The 25,315-nt window shown below is 42.7% G+C and overlaps 1 pseudogene; it reads left to right on the top strand.

Moving 5' to 3' along the window:
* The first annotated feature begins 730 nt into the window (after nt 1-730).
* Nucleotides 731-14,172, top strand: LOC147422044 (uncharacterized; annotated as a pseudogene).
* The last annotated feature ends 11,143 nt before the right edge of the window (nt 14,173-25,315 follow it).

Raw genomic sequence — 25,315 nt, 5'->3', positions numbered from 1 at the left:
GTCAATATAAGCTCAATTAATGGATGGTTGGTTAAAGTGCGCCGTGCACAATTAATCTTGCATGTGGTAGAGGTCCTCATGAGTGGTCTTTTGAAATCGTCAAATCAATTTGTACTGAGTGAGTTAAGACGACCAAAACAACCTTTGACAAAAGGAAACCCAAAACAACCCTTGGAAAATAGAGACCCAAAAAATGTAGATATTTTTGGCCTGCTGAAGAAAAGGCCTTAGTGTTGGGCTACCTTTGACGGATGGCGTCCACGTGGACGGCTAGTAGGTTTTTAGCTTTGTGTGAAGGCGAGGGCTGACATGACCTCGATGTGATAGAGGAGGAAAACAAGGACATGCCTCTTCTACCGTCGCGCGCGCACACAGATTGTTACACACATAGGCACTCTCTCTCTCTCACACACACACACACACGACTCTCTCTCTCTCTCCCTCTCTCTCCCAGAAACCGGACGGCCTGCACCTTCTTGCATTAGTCTGGTATATAGCTTGCCCCCTTTCACCCATATAACTTGGTCGTCAAATCCTCCTAATTCGAAGACTTCAGAATCGTAGCGTCGATGCAGCTTCTCCAGCTTTGCTTGACTAGTGTCGATTTAAACCGTTCAAGTACCAAGGTCAAGCTTGCTACAAGCTATGTAGCAGGCAATGTTGTTTCTTGAGCATCTTTCGCACGTCGACCTGCAGATATCACAGTACATCTAGGGGGTGTTGATTATTAATGGGGACTTCTGTCAACAACTGGCTTTCCTTCTCGTTGTCTCCTTACTTGGCTATAGAGGAAAGATCCCCTGTGGAGGAAGCTGCATCTGTCGCTCATCATAATGCTATGCATGGCACAGGAGGTGTGTACAGAGGTGCTCACCTCAACCTTATCAAAGCAGCGATCATGATCATCATCAACACCAACCGCCAGCTCAGTTGCATGCGAAAAGTTTGAGCTCTCCTTTGAGTTCTGCCTGCTACAGTAGCGGTTGCACATCCGCTTCCTTATGCTTTGCTTATTTACCTACAGAAAATCACCGCTCCTTCACCTCTCAGATGCTTGATATTGCTCGCATCAGGCAACATGCAGCAGGCACCAGTAGTCATGAAGCTTTTCCCAACTCGTCCTCTTCATCTGGTAAGCATTCCTGGTCGTTTAGCAATTTCTTCTCATTTATCTGCGTCAGTGTAAGTAGCGACTCCCTGAAGTAAGTGTAATTAGTCACTCCTTGATCACGCTTCTTTGAGCCTTAATTATTTCTGCCTCTTAAATGAAGACATCGAACATCCACAGCGCCTACCAACAATGTGCATGCAGTTTTCTTGCTTCCGAAAATCGATTATTACCTTTGTGTGTTGCTTCGCGAAGCTCCTTCACTCTCACCATGTTTTCTCTTCTGGCCTTCTATAGTTATCTCTCGCATACACAAATCTGCCCTTATGCCGGCTAAGCTAGTTTACCTCTTGGCTGTCCTGCATCTAAGGTTCGAGGCAACTCGTGAATTAAAGGGACTTAGCAAGTATTTGTACATGCAGAATGGCCTCACTTTAAAGCTTTGGAGCAGTTTGCACCTGTGCAGCCGCACTACCTGATGAACACAGGTTTGGTAAATATGGTAGGAGGCAACGGCGATGCAGGCTGCGATTTAGAAGATCGTCACGATCTTCGTCAACACTATTTCCAGGCAGAGGCAACAAGTCATCCGAGTAATATATTGGCTCTACAGAACTTTGGTGTGCAAGTGAAGACAGAAGATGGGCCTAAGTTGGAAGACTTCCTAGGATCTGGAGGGCCAGATTATAACGAGAAATGAAAGCATGTACTATCATCACCCTCATGACCATTCCACGCTGGAGGTTGGGATCAACATCAACTCCATGCCTGTTGAGCCAGCAGAGGATCACACCCACATTTTTGCTCACACTCATCATTTTGTAACCATTGATTGTAATAAATGTCTTTCCGACATTAATTTTGATTTGAGCCATTCATTAAGTAACGGGACTCAATTGAGTTTCCAGCTTGTAATCCCGAAGTAATTTCACTTGCTGATGTAATTAGTTAGAGATGTTCTCACCTCAAAGGCTGAGGTATATAAGCCAAAGTTTTTGTAACCTAAAGAGATTCAGATTATTAATCAAAGTGGGTTTTTGAGCGCCGTGACTGTGTCTGAGAGGGAGAGAGATAGAGAGAGAGAGAGTATTATCTACTTGCTACGCGAGCTACGGAGCCGCCATTGGAGAAGCGACACCGCCATTGTGTTAGCAACGGCGAGAGCTACGCACAGATACCAAGAGTGCGCGCTATCGGCTTCTATGTGTGGTAAGTTCCTACGAGCTTCGGTGTGAGTTTTCTTCCAACTCGTGTGTCGGAATGGAGCATGCAGCATATCTATAGAACCACAACGAGTAGAGCTACACATTAGTACCATCGGGGTCAAGTTTCGATCACCTGTATTTTTCGGCCTGTCTTCATACGCGTTTATCGCACGGAGTGGTTATAGGTTGATTTTGCAGTTCAAGTCTTTAGGGTGTTGTTCTTACCTAGTGTATAGACTTCCCCTTGAGTTTGAGATCGATTCAATGATTCTTGATCCTGTTTTGTATAGCATTCGTTCGTAGTACGGATTTCAGTCACTTGCGTATTTTAGAACTTAGATTTGATTTCCTTAGTAGTGATTGTCATTAGAAGGTCGAGTAGGTGATTTGACACCCACCTAGTTGTTTCCATGCGCCTGCGGGTCAAGCTCCGTCCTCGTCTGACAAATTCGTTGTTGGTTGAGTTCTCGCTATTTAGCTTCCGCTAGCGGCGTAACCGCCTTAACATTTGGCGCCGTTGCCGGGGACGAGAGCCCTAAGTAGGTGACCTTAGACTAATCCTACGAGGTGAGTCGTATAAACTACTTTGTATACTTTAGTTAGAAAAGATCTAGGAGTGGTGGACTCCGAAGATCTCGAGAGATACTAGGAAGTGGGGTATTCCTGGGTCTTCCGTGTTGACAGTATTTTTAGTTTAGCTTAGATTTGTTTGTTGTTTTGTTGGTGTTGAGTAGTTGTTGATAGAAGAAGAATTTGCTAGTCCGTGAGTGACAGTGGATCTCTTTAAAATCACAATTACCAAACCCATTTTATGATTAGGAATAGATTAGGTAGGACTTCATTTGATCCTGATGTGGAGCTAGTAATCATTGGAGTATTTGCTTGATATGGTTGATTGCATGTTAGATCACTAAACCGTCGAGTTAGTAGTGAAACTTGCAATAAACAAAAGTCAGAGAAATTTTCTGTGTATCTGGGAGCTGCTGAGCACTTGAGAAAGCTTTAGGAAGGATTCTGTGCCAAAAAACTGGAAATCTGCAACTTTAGACATCATACGCGTATGGTGTCTAAGTGACCAAACAGAGACCAAAACAGAAATTTTGACTTTACCAGAGTGTTCAAAAGGGGGGTTATACCCTAATTTCAACATAAAACAAGAGCATTAACACTCAAAGAAACCCAAAAAGACAAGTCGGAGTCCAAGAAACGCAAAGAATAGGAAATTTTGGATTCAGATCTTGTTTTTACATTCAAACCTGACAAAAACACTTGAAACTCAATTATAAACATTGGAGAAGGCTTAAAACCAAGAATAGTCAAAATCTGGGACAAAAGACATCATACGTGTATAAAGTTTTTTAGCACATCCACTGTTTATTTTTTATATCTGACCTGACAAGATTGTTACAAACACTGTAGAAAGCATAAATATCAAGTCTTGACCCAAATTTATGAAAAAGACATCATACGCTTATGATGTCTTTGACCTAATTTTGGACATATTTTGATATTTTGCCAACACAGATCCATTGTAATAGCTGTCTAAAGGTTATATTTCAAGTTTCATCCCATTTGGATCACAATTGACCCAAAACAAGTCAAAAGCGGAAAATTGCCAAGAAAAGCCTAAATCAGCCATAACTTGCTTAAACAGAGTTCAAACTGAATTTTGTGAGTGGACAGAGCATAGGGGGCTACTGAGAGTGAGCATAACCAAAATAGTCCAAATCTGTGAAAAAAGACATCATACGCGTATAATGTCTTTTTCAGCATAACTGCAACAAAATTCTCACTTGATGAAACAGAAGTTGTCCAACTGACAAGATTAAACAATTGACCAAGTATCAATCAGTTTGGATCAATTCTGACCACAAAAACTTGGGAAAACAAATTGCCGAAACGGAAAAGTTAAAGTCCTTTAGGGGAATTGATGAATTTGAGATCGGGCAGGAATCTCCAGAATAACCAACCAAAACAAGGGGAACGAGCAAGTGTCATATTAACCGAGGGAAGTGTAAACCAAAGTTGGGTGCAACCATTAGAGCCGATCTTTGAAGGAAGTGTTTCTGATACTTCTTCGGAGAGATCTTACGAGATTTTCACCGAACACTTGGAACACTTGAACCTGAACAACAGAGAAAATATGGCAGCAGGATCATCAAACCCTTCCGCCACAATGAAGCTATTGTTCATAAAATATCAGTACGACAATGAGCAAGGTGCCAAGATCTACAAAGATGGAATGGACCGCTATCGTGTAAAGATAGAAGATAGACATAGTGAGTTCAAGGACTTAGTGCCTGTGAGCTATAGCGGAGATAGATATCTAGATGACGAGGGCACCATGTACTTGGTAGTCCTAAACCCTAACATTGTGGACAAGTGGGGATTGATGGGCACCAAAGCCAAAGTAGATGAAGAACTTGAGGAGAAAGCACCAATAATGAACTTCCCTAATGCGAGGTTAAGAAGAGAGAATGAAACTACAAGGATCAACACTGATAACATCTATGTGGGGCTATACAAATATAATAATGGGGAACAAGATCTCTATTATAGATGTGAAGAACCCTACACCGGAGAGTTGACAGACCAAAAAAGACTTTATGTCTTTACCTACACCGAGGGATCGGAAGTGAAAATTGCCGCTTACGACAAGTATGGGAGGCAATACTCAACAATGGGCAAGAAAGAATTAGAAGGATATACATACTTTGGGGGACCACTACATCAGTATTATGTTACTTCTAGCTCACAAAGACCAACACCAACAAATGGAGTGCAAAACCCAATGACAACAGGAGGACAAAGAACTCAGGCTGCTGACTCTTTCAGTCAACCTCAGTACTCGAAGCCCGGACCAATGGGATCATTACATTCCAGAGAGTCAATGGATACGAATCGAGGTAGTGTAGTTCCAATCCCCACATATACCACTCCAGGTCTAAGGTTCGAAGCGGAACTATCACATTTACCTCCTAGTAGTAGATTCAGGGCAGGGGAACCGACAAGGGTAACCCATGAAGTCCATGATGCTAGAGAAAGCTTTAGCCGGGACACAGGAGCAATGAGATTGGTAACAGACCATAGACGTATGAGACTATCTCAAGTAGCCAAGTGTATGCCAAAGAAGTATGGTGGTTCAGGAGATCCGTATGCACATGTGTCAATCTTTAAGCAAGTCTTAAGAGCTGAGCAGATAACAGATTTCCATACACAATACGAGGAATTTGGTCTTACTCTAGAAGGTACGGCATTGACATGGTTTCAACCACTGAACAGAGGGGGATTCCATGACATTGACCATTTGCTAAGAGAGTTTGCTGAGGAATTCTCAAAACGAGGGATTAAGCACAATACGGTCTCACAAATATATGCTTTTAAACAGAGAGAACACGAAAAAGTGAAGGAAGCTTCACTTCGCTTCAAACAATACATTGAGAGATGTCCAGTACGTGAACGACCACAAGATGACAGACTATCTGTTCTCTTTATTGAAGGATTGAGAAACGACACTCTCAAGAAGGACTTGCACTTGAAAGCTTGTACAAGTTTCGAGCAAGTAACGAGAGAAGCATTGTACTTAGTGGATAACTGTATGGTTTATGGAGAGGTGTCAGCGGATACAGATTTTGCATCCAGTAGCTCTTCCTCCGTAGTGAGCGAGACTACCACTAAAAAGAATGTTCAAACAACAACCATGCCAAATGTAGAGCAAATGATAGAAGATGCTCTAAAAAGGATGGCACCATACCAAAAACCATTGCCAAAACCACTGAAATGGTGTGCTATTGAACAAAAATGGACAAACCATCCAACAGAGGAGTGCTATTACAACAAAGGGTATGTAAGGGAGCGTCAGTATGCACCTCCTGCTCAATTAGCACCACCTTAGGTACATCCAGTACCTCGATACCCAACGGGAAATATACTAGGACCTATGCGGATAGAAAGACCGCAACCGGTATTGGGACAACAACCACCTTTACCAGGAGCAAGACCAGTGGGCATTAGATATGCACCAACCTTAGAGAATCAGGAAGAACAAGCCTTAGTGCCTGTTCAAGCCTATTATGAAGAATCTGGTGCACACATGTCTCCAACTGTGTATTACCCACCAGAAGAACCCAAACAACCAGAACCATGGGGCATGATTGGGAATGTTGGAATACCAACAGTTACAAGTGCTTCTGATGAAGAGAGATACAATTTGGACGCAAGAACATTGATGTTCATAGCTCATGGAGGGTTAACATGACAAAGACCATCCTATCCACAAAGGACGAATCAAGTGGGACCAAGACCAGCACTAGGACCCTGTTACAAGTGTGGAGGTGACCATCTGATGAATGTTTGTCCACATACGGAAATCATTAGAATTAACGCTTATTGCACTGAGTGTGGGGTTACTCACTTCATTAAGGATTGTTCAAAGAATCCAAACAAAGTGCAAAAGACGACATTGAATATGCTAGAAACTATTCCTACCAGCAGTGGGTCTGAAAATGAAACTCTGATACCAACGCAAGTTGTTACTAGAGCTCAAGCTAAGAAAACCACTAGAGAACCTGAGAATGGAAAGTTAGCGACTGAAGTGGTTAGTCAAGGACCGCGGAATCAGAGAAACACATGGAAAGCTAGAAAAGCACGCATGAAGTTGAGAAAAGAACGTGAAGACGCTATTCTAGCTAAGGAACTAAAGCAAACTAAAGATAGATTAGAAAAACTTGAGAGTCAAAACGAGAAACGAGAGATGAGCCCGGAAAGAACGAAACAAAAGAGTATCAAAGAGACAACGAGCTTAAGCTCAGGGGGATCAGTGCTAGTTGACGAAGTACACGAACCATTGGACGCACTGATGAGAGCTTACGAAGCTAGGTTAAAGAACAACCAAACACAAGAACAGAGGTGGATGACATACCCAAACGCGGAATTGGAAAAGCGGAGACTTGAAATGTGCTAGTGAATGATCGAGACTACACAAGCCTTATTAGAACCACCAAGAGAAACAATGAATTGTGGAACGGAAAACCCAATTCAGCAAGAGACTATCATTTCATGGGTAGCTGAAAAGACTCCTAGTGCACAAAAGCCTGAAAATACACACAAGGATGACCGCATAGTATTGAAAACAACCGATCAGGAGATAGAGAGTTTTCATCCAGTCATACAGAGGATTTACGGAAGAGATGAGGATTACAATGAATTTTGGAAACAAGTGAGAGAGGCAAACTTTGCAAACGAGCTAAGTTGCCAAGCTAATCAGACAAATTGGGAAAAGGACATCAGGAATCCTCCCATAGTGGAATTTGAGGCAGGATCTCAAGTGGACTTGGATCTGCAATCTTACTGGGGAGATGGGGGCTCTGTTAGAACAATGGAGAGCAAACCTCATTCACTGAATACCTTACCTTCATACTTAGGAGAGTATGAAGCAAAATCCGAGATTAGAGCACTTCCCTCACAAAGAATCTCATCAGAAAAAGTCATGGACTCGCAAGGATTGATAGAGATCTTGTCAACACCAGTGACATGCACTATCACTCTAGCTGAGCTTTTGAGGCTAAGACCACATATGTGGACCACTGTAGGAAAATGCTTGGAGAAATTTGGGATAAAAGACCCAACATCGAGACTGCAAGAGGGTATACAAGAGCTGAGAAAACCACAAAAGAACGCTAAGCCTGTACCCTTAAACAAGGTCGGAGAGTATTGCGAAGGTGAAGAGGGGAATACAACCTTACCAGTTGAATTCCAAGGAGTGAACACGATGGCAATACTAGATAGCGGAGCTGGGGTAGCCATTACTACAAAAGAAATCTGGAAAAAATGGTGGAAACCAGCAATAAGGAAGACTAGGTTGAAACTCCAATTAGCAGATGGACACATGGAGAAACCTATGGGGTTATTAGAGAAAGTCGTAGTGACTTCTTGCGGCATTGAATACGAACATACTTTTGCTATTGTCGATTTTGGCAAGGAGAATAACTATGATATCATACTGGGAAGACCATTCATGAGACAGTTGAAAATGGTCCAGGATTGGGGCTACGATCACATATACCTGAGAAATATGGAAACCACTACACGTGTGAACCTGAGAGACCATAGCTACAAAGATGTGAACCGAACACCGGTAGAGGAGTTTGATTCAGCTACTTTGGCGGGATCCAAATTTCCAGCTTGGTTAGGTAAGCCCAAGGAGTTATGGATGTGTGGAGCCTCGAAATGTGGAAGTCTGAGGCGAGAAGAATATGTTTTAGAAAGGGCTATCGAAGACGAAACTTATATAGGAGAACCCTTTCCAGAGGACACGCTTGAACCATTAGAATGGACACACATTCTAGCAACCCTAGATGTTTGTGCAATTCCGGATGGTCCCACAACAAAATTTTGCGACAAGGACGGGTACGACGTGGTTCCATACTTCATGTTGAGAATTGTACTCGAAAAAGAAATTGAAAAGAACGATACACTGGAAAAGGAAGATGAAGAAGAGGTGTTCACGACATTCCCGATCATCCAGAGTGGGGAAATGAAGCAGACAAAGAGTCAACGGACAATTCAAGCGGAAACGAAGAAACTATAACGGATGTCAGATTTTATGATTTTCCGAACCAAACTAAACAACGCCAGAAACGCTATAGAGCAAAGAGAAAAACAAAGGGGGTTAGAACCAATCCGATGCCTAGAATAAGAGGAAAAAATCAATTCCTAATGCTAGTAAAGGTGAAAGATTGTGTTAAGGACAAGATTTCTAGAAGAATGAGAGGCAATGATCAAAAGAGCTTACGAAAAGACAAAAGAAGCTCAAGAAATCAAGTTCAAAGGAATGAAACGAAAACTGAAACAGAAAAATCAGAAAAGAACAAGCGCAACAGAGAACACACGGAGTCCAAGTTAGAACGTAGAAACAAGTACAGAGAGCTCAAGAAAACTCTGAAAGAAGTTTGGACGACAGAAATTGAGAGTGGAGAGGACGAAAACGCCAAAATCAAGGAAAACATGGATGCTCCCTCTCACTACAGGAAATTCACAATAGAGGATAGGAAGGTGGTATTAACCCAACCTATTCGAGAGAGAAGGGAGAACGAATCTTATGACAGACCGGAGGATGCAAAAAAAGTTGATTTAGCAGCTCCAGGTGAGACACCTAGACCGGTGTACATAGCCACAGATTTGTCTCCAGGCGAGGAAGAGAGACTTTTGAGTCTTCTCAGAGAGTACAGGGATGTGTTTGCATGGTCTTATAAAGACTTAAAGGGAGTTGACCCATCAATATGCCAACACACAATCCCACTAAAACAAGACGCAAAGCCTAGCAGACAGAGACCATACACATATAATGATACGTTTGCTAAGCGAATCAAAGAAGAGATAGATAAGCTAATGGAAGCTGAATTCATATACGAAATTGAACACACAGATTGGGTATCTTCGATTGTGGTGGTACCCAAGAAGAACGGAAAACTCCGAGTGTGTGTCAACTTAAAGAAAGTGAATGCTGCAACAATTAGGGACAATTATCCCCTGCCGATAACTGATCATGTTCTAGAGCGTGTATCAGGGAAAACAGCATACTCCTTTCTTGATGGTTTTTCAGGATATAACCAGCTAGCCATAGCACCGGAAGATCAACATAAAATAGCTTTTGCAACGGAGTGGGGAATTTATGCTTATCGGGTTATGCCTTTTGGTCTAACCAATGCTCCCGCAACCTTCCAGAGGCTGATGACGCATGCTTTCAAAGAATACTTAAGATTGTTTCTAGAAATATACATGGATGACTTATGTGTACATTCTCTTCTAAGAGATGAGCATCTAGAATACCTAAGAAAAGTATTTGAGAAATGTAGGACATATCGCATTTGTCTCAATCCTGAGAAATGTGTGTTTATGGTCCAACAGGGCAGAATTCTGGGACATATTGTCTCACAAAACGGAATATCCACGGATTTAGAGAAGATAAAAGTTATAGTGGATATGCCTAGACCAACCAATGCGAAACAAGTACAGAGCTTTATGGGACATTGCGGATATTATAGACGATGCATTTACATGTACGCTATAATAGGCCAACCACTTTACAGGCTAATAGTGAACTTTGAATGGACAGAGGAGTGTGAGGAATCATTCCAGAAATTGAAAGAGGCACTCATTACTGCTCTAGTCTTGAAATCACCAGATTGGGAGAAGATATTCCATGTGCATATAGATGCTTCGGCATATGCAATAGGATGCATTCTGGCTCAGCCAGAAGAAGGAAACAGGGATTTTCCTATCTATTACGCCAGTCGACAGCTCAACAATGCAGAGAAGAATTAATCCACAACAGAGCGAGAGGGATTAGGAATGATATATGCTGTGAAGAAATTTCGGCATTATCTTCTAGTCAACAAGTTTGTGTTTTTTACGGATCACCAAGCCTTGCTCTACCTAGTGAATAAACCATGCAATACCGGGAGAATAGTGAGATGGTTCATTATCTTACTGGAATTCGACTTCACGGTAGTAGTAAAGAAAGGAAAAACACATCTTAGAGCTGATCATCTTTCGCGATTGACAAATGGAGAAGACCTTATAGGAGTAGATGACGACATGCCAGACGCGTACTTGTTCAACATAGAAATGATACTGAAGTGGTCTCAAAATGTCGTTAGCTTATTAACCTATGGAGGAGAGTTTGATAGAAGAGAATACAACCAGAAACATATTGCTATTCAGCAATCCAAGAATCTTCAATTGGTTGCAGGAAGGTTGTATCAATTGGGAAATGATCATGTTTTATGACTATGCATCAATCCTGAGGAATATAATATATATCTGTGCAAAGCACATGTTCAGGAATGTGCATTTCATTGTTCAAGAAGGAACACATATAGGAATTTGTTACAATTGGGAGTCTATTGGCCAGGAATGAAAGAAAGCGTACATGAATATGTCACTGTATGTATTGTATGTTCATCAAAACCGCCAGCAGAGTATTCGACATTATATCAGATAATGATCGCTCCGGAATGGAGTCAGTATATTGTTGAATATCTCACAAATAGAACTTTCCCAGAAGGAACGTCAAAAGCCCGTCAGAAATCTGTAGAGACAGAAGCTAGAGATTACGCTTTAATAGGAGATCAACACTATAAGAGAGGTAAAGACAACCAGCTTAGGATTTGCGCATCAGATTCTGAGTATGTGATAATCCTGGAGCAAGCAGATAGAGGATGAGTTGGAGGCGGCCAAGGATGAGCTCATTGAGCTAAGGGAGAGAGTCGAGCTCCAAGAAAGAACAATCACTAGACTTAGGACTACCCCTAGAGCTAGCAGAGCAGGAACCGAACAAGAGGGAGTTATCATACCAGCTTTGGAAGACCAGGTCCGAAGCTTACAAAGAGAGCTGAGATTAGAGCAAGTGCAAAGGTTGCACATTGCATAAGGATCATTGGCCGCAGAGGAGAGGCTCACATTAGAAAATCAAACACTACGGACAGAGAATGAGGCCCTTCGCAAACAGCTCCAAGATCTACAAGAGCAACAAAGAAGAGAGACAGAGACACCACAAGAAGAATCGGGTGGAGCATCCATAGAGCTACCAGAAACTGGAGAGGCAACCACAATTGAAGATCCAGCCCCAGCTCAAGAGGTGGCCTCGACTTCAAGAATCTCTGAAGAAGAAGAACAAAGGCTCCATGACCAAATAGAAAAGTCAGCAGAGGAGAGTGCCAAGGCGGAAATGGAATGGGAGAGGAGACTCCTAATCTCCATTAGACTTCAGGGACTTGACACAAAAGTGCTCCATGAACGTGGATGCAACCTAGCCTGCCTTTCCCTTTGATGAAATTTGAAGTGCTAAAGACGAAAAAGAGAATAGAGGAGGAGCAGTATGTCGCTCTTTACGAAGGCGACATCACAAAGGAGGAACAATCAAAGAAGATAGTAGATTCACAACCTAGATGGAGGAAAGGTTGGCTGAACAAATATCCAGCCTACCTCATCTACTTGGTGGAGGCACCAAAGGAGATTCGGGAGGATGCAACCTTCTGCCCGGTTCCAAGAGTCAGAAACTGGAAAGAGCATGGCAGGATTGCAGAAAAGAAGCCAAATTGGCTTAATTATCCTAGGATGCCAGGACCAAAGGCAGGAGAGAGAATAGGTAAAGCCTACATGGTGAAAACCCTAACGGGCACCATCAAGCTCTTTACTGGCTCTCCTGACCTTTCATGTCAGATGCTCAAGAAAATCTGCAGGACTCTCTTAGCTTGCATTGAAGTGTTCGCGCCAGATAAAGCCACGACCTCGAGTCTACTATCGACGGCCGACACAGTGGCTGATATGATGTACGATCTTTCATTGCAGCCTTCTCCAAAAGTGTTACACCTCCTATACCAAAGGATTATGCTTTTGCCTAGCTTCCACATGCAAACATTCGAAGAAGCTTTCTACACCGGCTTTTTCACCCACGAAAGCAAAATATTCGGCCCAACCTTGACCATCGGCAACCTACGATACGAATCACATTTGCAGATGCTCAAGACGACAGGACTTTATTGACCAAGCATAAAAAGTTATGTCAGGGACGACATAAACGCGGAGGGGGGGAGTGTTGAGCCAACAGAGGATCACACCCACATTTTTGCTCACACTCATCATTTTGTAACCATTGATTGTAATAAATGTCTTTCCGACATTAATTTTGATTTGAGCCATTCATTAAGTAACGGGACTCAATTGAGTTTCCAGCTTGTAATCCCGAAGTAATTTCACTTGCTGATGTAATTAGTTAGAGATGTTCTCACCTCCAAGACTGAGGTATATAAGCCAAAGTTTTTGTAACCTAAAGAGATTCAGATTATTAATCAAAGTGGGTTTTTGAGTGCCGTGACTGTGTCTGAGAGGGAGTGAGAGAGAGAGAGTATTATCTACCTGCTACGCGAGCTACGGAGCCGCCATTGGAGAAGCGACACCGCCATTGTGTTAGCAACGGCGAGAGCTTCGCACAGATACCAAGAGTGCACGCTATCGGCTTCTATGTGTGGTAAGTTCCTACGAGCTTCGGTGTGAGTTTTCTTCCAACTCGTGTGTCGGAATGGAGCGTGCAGCATATCTATAGAACCACAACGAGTAGAGCTACACATTAGTACCATCGGGGTCAAGTTTCGATCACCTGTATTTTTCGGCCTGTCTTCATACGCGTTTACCGCACGGAGTGGTTATAGGTTGATTTTGCAGTTCAAGTCTTTAGGGTGTTGTTCTTACCTAGTGTATAGACTTCCCCTTGAGTTTGAGATTGATTCAATGATTCTTGATCCTGTTTCGTATAGCATTCGTTCGTAGTACGGATTTCAGTCACTTGCGTATTTTAGAACTTAGATTTAATTTCCTTAGTAGTGATTTTCATTAGAAGGTCGAGTAGGTGATTTGACACCCACCTAGTTGTTTCCATGCGCCTGCGGGTCAAGCTCCGACCTCGTCTGACAAATTCTGTTGTTGGTTGAGTTCTCGCTATTTAGCTTCCTCTAGCGGCGTAACCGCCTTAACAATGCCCTTCCCTACATCATCATCTTCATCACCGTCATACAAGCAGAGACCCCCCTCCATCCATGTTGTCGGAGCTTCTGGACCACTCTATAACCACAATGCAGACAGTCTACCCCAAACAAGAGCAGAGCAGTTCCACTCCTTGATCGTTACGATGTTTAGTCAAGCAAGTTTCTTCACTTGCATGGCCATCAGCCCAATCCCACGGCTAACTTTCTTCATTTCCCACCATCGCTGCATCCTCAAGCTCCTTTCGTGGTTGACAATTTGTTGACGACAAGCACTGTTGCAACGAGACATGGCTCCATGGTTATGGAGAATTGAGGAGTGCATTAACGCTGTGGAGAAGGCGTGCGAGTTTACGTTGCTGTCACCTAACGCTTCCGCCAGATCACGTGTGGTTGCAGCTCATCTCTCTTTCAATCTCTGATAGGAAGCCCTCTTCTCGGCATTGCCTAGCTCTGCCTGCCACAGTGCAAGCTCTCTCTTCGCTACACACACGTGCACGTGCATATCCACACGCCCTTTCTCTCCAACATGCACCCGTCTAGAGGTAAGCACAATTTCATCAGATCAGGCAAGCATATTGGCATTTTATCCCCACGCAAATCCTACATTCTTGCTGAGTTAAATCTTTTCAAGCATTAGACTACCTCTCTATCCAAAACTTGTACCTTATTTGTATGTCTTTGAGCTGCTCAGCTTAGCTCAATCTTCTTTTTGATCCTTGTAGACCAAGATCATCATCATCATACAAAGCCAATTCTGTATTGTGCGCTTTCCAATTCAGCTGTATGACAAATTATGGATCCTTAATTTCAACTCAAACCAATTCAAACATAAATTCTAGTGGCCACAGGGGGGCTTCTTGGGGCTTAATCAATGCTAATTTGAACATTCTAGAGAGATATATTGGGAGATCTTGTTAGAAGGGCACTTGATTTAAAGATGATGGAGATGGACATAGAGATGGAGACGGAGGAGGTGCGATCAGAGGAAAGAGCTATGTATGGGCAAGGAGGTGGTGCAAATGAGGAAGGGGTGGCATTGGTTGGTACAATGCCATGACATTATATCTCATTGCATTATCTTGGGAAGGTTTGATTCTGCTTATCTGCTTTGCTGTGTTGCATTGTCTTGACAGAAAAACAAACATCCCCCATACCACCCCTGTCAATCTTTCAAGGCCTCTCTCTCGCACCTGAATTCCACATTTTAATTTTCATGTTTAGGGTTAGATTTTATTCTGCCTTTGAAGTAAGCATTCTCTCAGCTGCATTCATCTTTAAACAAAAAATTACTAATCATCTCTGCAGGCCATCCTGACTCCTCACCTTGTTTAATCTTCGCATTGAACCCTAGATCTTCCATTTTATCTGTTTCTATAATTGTTGTGTGTATGGAGAACAATGGGTATCAAATTGATTTCTATGATCGTTACCACGGTCGGAAGTTTGTGTTAAGGTATCTCGGAATAGTATTCAAAATTATCGATGGCCTTCTTTCTAAGGGTTTAGGCTTTTGTCATGTTAGGCTTAGTTCTCACTTACATCGGCTAACCATATTTGACAGAACTTTCCACCAGCACAATTGTGTTACTATGCTTAAAAAGGCTAATTGTGTTACTATGCCTAAAAAGGCACATTATTCAAACTACGCTGGTCCCTTGCGAGTCAACTCTCTTTCTCTCTCCCCTATTTGCACCTCACTCTCACCACTTGCTATTGTTCATGATGCTCTAAGCCTTTGTCCCTGCCGTAGTCAAAACCTGTCAAGGTTTACTGATAACTAAGTCATGTGACCATGTCCTTATCATATTTTCCTTAATGATGATCAACCGTATGTCCTTATCTTTTTGTCTTTACTAGCTCGGATTATTGCTTGCTCAAAAATATTTGCTCGAGGTATGGGATTCCTCATTTTATGATTATAGTCGTCTTGTTCTAGTGCACACCTTTGTACGACGTGTCCTTATGAGCGTAGTTGTCATGTTTTACTTTATGGAGTCCATTTGTACAAAACCTTTGCAGAATGTGTCTTTATTATTATAGTCATCTTGTTCTAGTTTATGCAGTTCACTTGTACCACACCTTTGTATGATGTGTACTTATGAGCGTAGTTGAAATGTTTTTACTTTATGCAGTCCATTTGTACCAAACCTTTGTAAATTGTGTGTTTATGATCATAGTCATCTTGTTCTAGTTTATGCAATTTACTTGTACCACACCTTTGTACGATGTGTTCTAATGAGCGTAGTTGCCATGTTTTTATTTTATGCAGTCCATTTGTACCAAACCTTTGCAAAATGTGTCTTTATGATTATATAGTCGTCTTGTTCTACTTTATGCAATTTACTTGTACCACACATTTTTTTACATTGTATCGTTATGATTCATGGCCATCACAATACGTCTCCGTGGTCAAGGGTACCTTTCATAAAAACTAATCTCTAATTCTCCCAAATGATTTTCTCCTGTTAAACCGATCATTTAATATGCGGAGGTACCAAGGGAGTAAAAGCTAGAATATTGGTAAGGCTGCTAGACCGGTCTCAGTAGGGATCCAAAAGAGAGAAAATAGGGATCCAAAGGGGAACAGTCTGCAAAAGAGCAATGTACTCCAATGCAGCTTAAAAGACCTAAGGTTCAACTCCATTAACAGTTCCATAGGCTAAGGTTCCAAAATCTAAATCAATAAGTCCAATGTCCAAAAGGGGGAAAAATTGGATGGTTCTGGGAAGACTAAAAAGTCTTCCCACATACCTAGGAAGGAGGGGGCGATCCCTAAAGGTAGGGAAAGAGAGAGAAACACGCACATGCACACACACTCCCAAGCTCCTCCTTTACACAAAGGGAATAATGGATACATGGCAGACTCCTGGCCAAGATGCCCCCAATCTCCCCTCAAATCCTATTGGATGGCCATAGAGGTGGACGAATGAGAATTAGGCTAGAGTAAAATTAGTCTAATCAATTTAAAAATACTTGATAAAAGAATCAATAGAAATTAATCTCCCTAGAAGACTATTGGATAGTCTACCAAGGGATCCAATGACCAGCAACCCAATGGCTTGCTTGATTCCTATTGGCCAGAAGACTAAAAGGTCCAATGAGAGTTTAAATAAATTATTTTAATTACCTAAAGCTTTCACAAAAGGGAAAAGGGGAGCACTTGTCGCAAGGCTATCAAATATACTTCTAAATTGCTATTATGATAAGCTCTACAGAAGCCAATGGGAAGCCAGGAAGAGTAATTGGGAAGATGGGTCAACCAAGAAGAGAGAGAGGATGGCATTTTTAGTCTAAACAATTTTTTCTACACACACACAACTCATGTGTTGAGCAAGAACTTCATCTCCTTCTCCAAGCATTGAGAAGTAGAGGCCTACATCAACAACTCTTGGCTATGGAATGCAATCCAACCAAGAGCCAAGCTCCAATGGCATGCTCATCTCCTCTACCATACTAATTACTAAGCTAAGCTATGCTATTAGAGTGATTATGTGAGGATAATACTTCTTTCTCGTAAGATACATCTTGTTCCTCTCAATCTTTCCTCATTCCCTACTAGCTCTCACCATCTTTCAAGGTGTGTGAGGTCTTGGGACTGAGGCTAGGCCCACTAGGTGTGTTTTTCAAGCATAATTTGGTGCATGAAGCTTCCATCTTCATTGCACCAATGAGTTTTGTCAAGGAACACAAAGATTGTATTGTACAAAAGTCTTCTTTGTGTAAATCTCGTCCTCAACTGTTGTCAATTGTTCTATTTCTCTCTTTTTTCAAGTATTGTCTATGCCAAACTAGCTAGGTGTAAATTGCTATGCTGCTTTCTCCAATCAAGTACTCTCTCTATGCTAATTTGGAACTAGTTCTTAATGGAATGCTCACTATGTTATCATTTTCCGCTACGCACAAGTTACTAGTACATTATTGGTATCAGAGCTATTGGTTTCTTTTTCCTTGCTCAAGAAGAGAGGTCCTCAAGTTTGCTACAAATGGTTGGTGTTATTAATTGCAAAAGAGTAACTAGAATAGTTTTTTTTCATCCTTGAAGCATGCTTTGTTTATGTAGTTAATGGGGATATCGTCGAGAGCTATGGTCTTAAAAATGGAGTCCTATGGGGCTTGCCTACGGCTTAACCATTATGGAGTTATTAGAAGCTTGACAAGAACCAATGATGTCTCGACTCCGGGGAACCCTCTCTTCTAGTCCTTGCAATTAATAATATTCGAGCCACGAGTATAGATGCTTGAGTGTTTATCTTTGAAGGTAAAGAGGAGTAGCAACTAGGGCTTGAACTGCCAAAGTACAAGTAAAACATTTACATCTAAAATTTGCTAGTATGGCTGACAAGGGAAAAGAGATTGAAATGAATGTTGATAGCTTTGATTTTGCTAATGAAAGAGAAGTTACTAATGATGCCCCTATGCTTGTAAACTATCTTGTTTCTAGGTTTCAACAAGCCCTGGGAAATCCATCCCTCCAAGATGAAGTGCTATAGCAATTGCGCACCCATGGTATTCTCCAAACTCCCCACCAAGACAAGAGAGTACCTAGGAAATATCCTCATGAGACTTTCAAAAGAGGACTCTCTCCGATAAGGGAAGAGAGGAGGATCCGTACAAAGGGCTCAAAAACTTACTACTCGATGAGGCATCTCCCTATCAGAGGAGAGCCCAAGTTTCAATGGTAGAGCCCCCAGCGAAGGAACAAGAAAGAACCGAGTCTCATGCCACCTCGGTGGGGAGATGGCTCCACGAAGATGGTGGGAAAAAGGCTCTCCAACACCCCCTAAACAAAGAAGACCGTCGCATACTCCTCTTCACCATATTTCAAAGACGAAAGAGAGTAAACAAGAGAAGAAAAATACAAGAAAGAGGTCACCCTCTTCTCCATCTTCCTCATCCTCTTCCTCTTCTGAAGAAAGTAATGGTGCAGAAAAGGAGGAACAAGGGAAGAAAAAGACAAGAAAGAGGTCACCCTCTTCTCCATCCTCCTCATCCTCTTCCTCTTCTGAAGAAAGTGATGGTGCAGCTCTCGAACTGCCCAAGAGAAAAGGCCATAGGAAATCCTATGTTGACTAGAAAAGGTCATTCAATCTCAAAAAGTTCAAAGAGGGAGGAAAGAACATCTCTTTACTTACCTATGATGGCACCTTTGGTTCTACGGAAAAGTCTTGGCCTTTATCCAACACTTTGATGCGGCGTTTGGAGATGAGGGTTTCACGGAGTCCTCTAAGCTACATCATGTAGTATGCGTTTTCAAAAGTCCGCCACGCAATGGTGGTTTAGCCTACGAGAAAACGGTGAAGCTCCACAAACATGGAAATCTTTAAGAGCTTCCATCATGAAGCAGTTTTTGGCTAGTGATGCCAAAGACAAAGTACTCACCAAATGGCGAAGCTTGAAGTTCTCTCCCTATGAATCTATTCATATATATGTAGACAAGTTTTGGTATTTACATCTCAAAGCCGCTGTCTACAAAAAGATGGATTTTGGAGAGCGAAAACGACAATCTTGTCGGGTTTATTTGAGGATATGGCGGAGTATGTTAACTCCCAAAGACCACGCACCATATCTACGATCATATACCATACCATGGTGGCTTCAAGAATCAACTTCCAACAAGGGGCTAAGAGAAATCTTAAGCCTATGGAAAACAAGGGCCATAGTGAGCGTAAGGGAAAGGACAATGTCCAAATTTTTTGGGATTTACATCTCAAAGCCACTATCTACAAAAAGATGGATTTTGGAGAGCAAAAACAACAATTTTGTGCGGGTTTATCTGAGGATATGGTGGAGTATGTTAACTCCCAAAGGCCACGCACCATATCTACGGTCATACACCATACCGTGGTGGCTTCAAGAATCAACTACCAACAAGGGGCTAAGACAAATCTTAAGCCTATGGAAAACAAGGACTGTAGTGAGCCTAAGGGGAAGGACAACGTCCAAAAGTCTCCCAAAGTCAACTCCAACTCCAACCCCAAAGGCAAAAATAAACTCTTTCCTGCGTTATATAAAGATAACCACTGTTTCAAGTGAGGGGAGCAAGGGCATGCCTATCGTGCTTGCCCCCACAACAATACACGTAATAAGCCTCCTAGAGCTTTGTTAAGTATGGAGCGTGACTTACCCCTTGTAATTTTATGTGGTAAAAGCGCACATTTGTAAGGCCCCCATTATGAGGAGAAGCCATCGTGCGTGAAGGAAAATCACTCACCGGAAAACCAAAATTTTCACGGCCAAGAATCAGGGGCAACTTTAGGGGCCTCGGGGGCGGAAGCCCCCGAGACTTTTTTTTCCCCTCACCGGAATATTCCTTTTCGCCGGAATATTATGGCCGGCGGCCGAAAAGTGGTCGGAAAACAACCGATCGGTTGGCCGGTGGCCGGTGGTCAAAAGTCAATGGCCGGTGGCCGAATTCAAAAGCGGACTTGTCTTCTCAAGGGAGGCCACACATAGGCGGATTGAAGGGTCTGATTTGGACTTATCTACACAATTGCGGCTACACATGGCTGCCTCTCATGAGAGAGGGCAACCCTTTTGGCCTATAAAAGGAGGCCATTTCTACACACATTTCATGGTGTGAAGTTGATGCAACAAGGTGAGTGTGAGGTGGTGAGAGTGAAGCAAGGCGGGAGCTCCATTAAGGGTATAATCCCTTTGTAAACTACTTCTTGTTTTGATGTACTAAAGCCATTGAGTGGCTTCTTTCCCGTGGATGTAGCCCACATTGGGTGAACCACGTATATCGTGTGTACTCTCTCTTTCTCTACTCTATAATCTCGTGTATGTAAATCTGTCTCTCTCCATTAAGTAATCTACTCAATTATCTATTTAGCTACGTCTTATTTCCTAACAAGCTTCCATAGTCAAAATTCAATAAGAGGATGATCATCACAAAGGATCTCCTCTATGTCATGCTTGGGGAAAGGTAAGAGAACATGATGCTTTCATTCTCTTTTACCTTGGTTCTACTCAGAATTTCATATCCACAGAGCTGGCCACCAAGCTAGGCATCCAAGCCTATGAGATGGGAGATGTCCTACCTGCTGATGGTGCTTTGAAGGGACAAGAATCCTCAATCACTCCCTTCATTGGGAAATTGAGGCTCCATGTCCAAAGCTATGTGGACAAGGAGGATTTCTTCATCTCTCCTCTCAAGCATAAGGATGTAATCCTAGGGGCACCATGGTTTGATCGAAGATATGTAGATGCTAAGGAGTCGGGTAGCACCATAACCATTGTACATAAGCAAGCTTTCAATAAGTCAATAAAGAGCTCTATTTCCGTGTACATGATTTTCTTTAAAGATTCTCAAAATGAACCTAATTTTTAGCAAAAGAAGATATAGGCAATCAAAAGGAATTAGAGTTATCCAATTTCCTCAAGGGATTCCAAGATGTTTTCAATGATGACATCCCTTGTGAGCTACCTCCCAAACGAGGGGATGATGACCATGCAATTGAACTTCTTCGAGGAAGCTCACTTCCTAATAAACCTACTTATCAAGTTTCTCAATCTCAACAAGAGGAGATTATGCGTCAAATGCAAGAGCTGGTTCAGAAAGGCATGGCTAGGCCTAGCTCATCTCCATTTTGTTTGCGAGTTTTATTAGTGCAAAAGAAAGATGGCACATACCGTATGTGTGTCAACTATAGAGCACTAGATAGGATCACTATCAAGAATAGGTTTCCCGTTCCACGGGTAGAAGACCTATTTGATAAGCTATAGGGGTCGACCTACTTCAGTAGGATTTACCTAAAAAGTGACGACCATAATAAGGATAGTTGATCAGGACATTGTAAAGACCGCATTTCACACTACGTTTGGTCTTTATAAGTACATTCTCATGCCTTTTGGCTTGACCAACCTACCAGTCACGTTTAACCGTCTAATGGAGAAGCTATTCAGGCCTCATCGAAGCTTTACTGGAGTGTTCTTTGATGATATAATCATCTACTCTCATTCATTAGATGAATACAATCAACACCTCCAGGTAATATTTCAAGTTTTACAAGAGAATAAACTTTATATAAATCGAAAGAAAAGTGAATTTTTCTTACAAGAGATTCAGTATTTAGGTCACACTATCTCTCAAGATGGCATCCAAATGGATCCATCAAAGTTAGAGGTAATAAAAGGATGGCCTAATCCAAGGAATCTTCATGAACTAAGAAGCTTTATAGGTATGTGTACATACTATAGACGCTTCATAGAAAAGTTCTCATAAATTGCGGGACCATTACATGACCTAACAAAGAAAAACGTTAGATATATATGGACAACCAAAGAGAACAATGCTTTCAAAAAGCTTAAAGAGAAGCTTATCTCTCAACCTGTGCTTACACTACCGGATCACTCAAAGCTATTTGAGGTCCAATAAAATGCCTGTGGTGATTGCCTTGAAGCCGTTGATGGGGGCTTTTCACAAGCCAAGCTCCCATACCCCTCTTCTCTCGTCCCCACCCCATGAAAACCCCCTCTTATGGAGGGAGTGATAAAAGACATTGGAAAAAGTAAGAAAAAACTAAAGTATGATTATGTAAATATATAAGAAAGGCAAAATAGGCCACCTCATGCCTGCGGGGTAGCCCATCCCCACCTTGCCTCCTTTTTCTTCACTATTGCCCCGCCGGGTGTCCCTTTTCCTCTCCTCCACTCAAAAGGTCAACCCCCTCTCTCTTCCCCTTGTCCTTTCTCCTTTCTCTCTCCCCTCAAGCTACCCCACCTCTCACCAATAATGCATTATAAGTCACCAATAATGCACCCTAACTCACATGCAACTTACCCTATCGTCCAAAATAGTATATCCCACCCCCTCTTTCTCTCTCCTATCATATCCCATGACCCAAATACCCCCCTCTCTCTCTAAAGGGCGCCATGTCTCTTGTCTTGTAGCTAAATAACCTCCCCCACACTCACACACACTCAATTTCACTGAAAAAGGTGCCCACAGACCCATCCCCACCCGGTGGTTACCTGATTTTTCTTGTGTTCACACACATCTGCACACAGATTCACCTCTGAACACACTCCCCTCTTGTAATTACTTTATTCTCCATGTCACCTCTTACTTTTTTTCATCAACCCATCTCTCTCTCTCTTAGTCTCTCTCTCATGAGACTGCTGTTCTGGCACATATACACACAGCCAGACAAGTGGGGCCCACAGTCACATGGCCTATGTAGATAATGATTTCTTCATTTCTAAATTCTAGAATTCCTCACCCCTCCTCCCCTATATAAAGAGGGGTCACCATCACACTAAATACACACACAACATCACCAAAGAACACACTATGCACTGTGTGTGCCTAGTGCACACACACACACACCCACACCATCACCATCACCGCAATCACCATGCTTGTCTTGAGCATGACCTCTACACCCTTTGCTATGGAAGATGAAGGGAAACTAAATGAAGGATGATGGCCATAATCCTCGTGCGAGTCTTCGCCATCAACTCCCACCTATCCGCCATGTGCTCTACCACTCTCTCCCTTCTCTTTCCCCTACCCTATGCTCCCCATTTCATCGCCTAATTCTCTAAATAAAGCTTGAGGTTTTGTGAGTATGTTTTCTTGCAATGTTTTGCCCATGTGAGGTGTGCGGAATCGCCACCTAGTCTTGTGTTTTGGAGTGAGCTTGTGTATGTGTGAAGGGTGTGCGGATTCGCCATCCTTTTGTGATGCCTAAGTACTAAGCCGCTATACCCCCTCCCTCACTCTCTCTCTCTCTCTCACTTGATCTCATTCCTTTTCCTTTTCATCATTACTCCCAAGCATCCATCTCTCTTGGATGAAAACTTTGTTATGGTGGTGTGTTGTTTGCGTCCTAGCCGCTGAAGCTAGGTGGTGCCCCCTGTTTGCTTTACCATGACAGGCTCGAGGCGCGCCATTCGGTCCCCGGCGTTTTAGAGGCCGTCGGGGTTCGGGGTTCGCTTTGCTCCCGTCATTTGGTGCCCCCACGGAGGATCTTTTCATGAAACCCTTCAGTTTACAAGACTGAAACCCTTAAACTATTGTGAATGGATGAATGGCTAGCAGGATTTGCTAATTGGACGACAGAAGAAGAAGAGCTCCAAGCACAACTAGACGAACTCCGCATCTCCATCGAAGCTCGAGTGCTAGGCGTAACGGTAATCGATTTGCAGTGTGAGAGTCAACCAACACGCCAAACCCAGTGGATATATATAGGCCAAGTGCCAAGAAGAAGAAGGAGAACGTCGAAACCATGTCCGCAACCTACAAACAACCCCAAACAACAAAATGGAAGGAGCTCTACACAATAGAGAATCAACACTATTCTACTTTGAGAATCGGGTAACTCAAGTCACCGAGGTAATTATCACAGTCAGTTTTCAAGTCGCACCTGATGCTGCAGCACAGATAACGGAAGCATTGGCTCACACTCTCACTAGAGAAACTAGGGATCTACTGAGTTTGTTTCAGGAAAGAACACCACCCTCTCCCACAAGCTTGGACAGTGACTAAGCACCTCTAAGCTTCACATGAATCAGTACAACCTACCTCAAGACAGATCACACATACCAACACGTGTACGCTCAATCAAGGTAATACTGGATTTGAAGGCTCACTACCAGCACGTCATTGACACCATGCCGGGTGGGGAGCGGTTTTTGGAGGTTCTGGCATTAGATCAACCATTTGTCTTACCTTTGGTACAAGGCAATGTACCGTTTGAAGTTTTAATCTATGTCCTAGTATAAGAGGGTATACACGCCTCCTTGTAAAGAAGAAAAAAACTTTTGCAAGTTAAGCAGTGTGTCTTTCTAGCTCTCTCTCAGTAATCATGGTAGGTGTAGCATTTCCAACATTTAAAGGAAAGAAGGGGGAGGATTTGGTAACAGACTTCCTAGATGACTTTGAAGTAGCATGTGTAGTGAGCAACAAAGATACGGATGAATCCCGTGTTAGAATCTTTAAGCATCTCATGAAGCTAGAAGCTAGATCATGGTACAATGCACTTCCACAAGCAACCAAGGATGACTGGGAACCCTTAAAAACTGCTTTTAAGAGGCGCTTTGGGGGAGGTACCACTTCAGAAAAGTTGTGGGACAAGTTGAGAGACTTGAAGCAGGAGGGTCTTTTAGAATATGCCACCTATGAGTCCAAATTTGTGGATTTGTGGGAACGGTGGGTTGAGTCATTGGCTAGGGGGAAAGCTGCACCCGATTTCCTAAAAAAAGATCGGTTCACGCATGGCTTATGGCCGCTTCTCAAGGAGAAGGTGAAAGGTAGATTCCCGGCTACGTACGAGTTAGCCGTTGAGATTGCTCGCCTTAAAGACAAGAAGCTGTGAATGAAAGCCAAATAAACCGAGTCAACAGAATCAGGAACATCGCGTCGACCAGCAACTACGACAACCACCATTCCACCACCACCACCGGCTCTTGGGGTAAGAGATGACCAACAAGATATGTTGGCCCATATTACTGAC

Source organism: Adiantum capillus-veneris, chromosome 27 (assembly GCF_014529385.1).
Source record: "Adiantum capillus-veneris isolate H3 chromosome 27, ASM1452938v2, whole genome shotgun sequence".
Taxonomy (NCBI): domain Eukaryota; kingdom Viridiplantae; phylum Streptophyta; class Polypodiopsida; order Polypodiales; family Pteridaceae; genus Adiantum; species Adiantum capillus-veneris.
The sequence above is the reverse complement of the archived record's forward strand: the minus strand, read 5'-3'. Positions and strand labels throughout refer to the sequence as shown.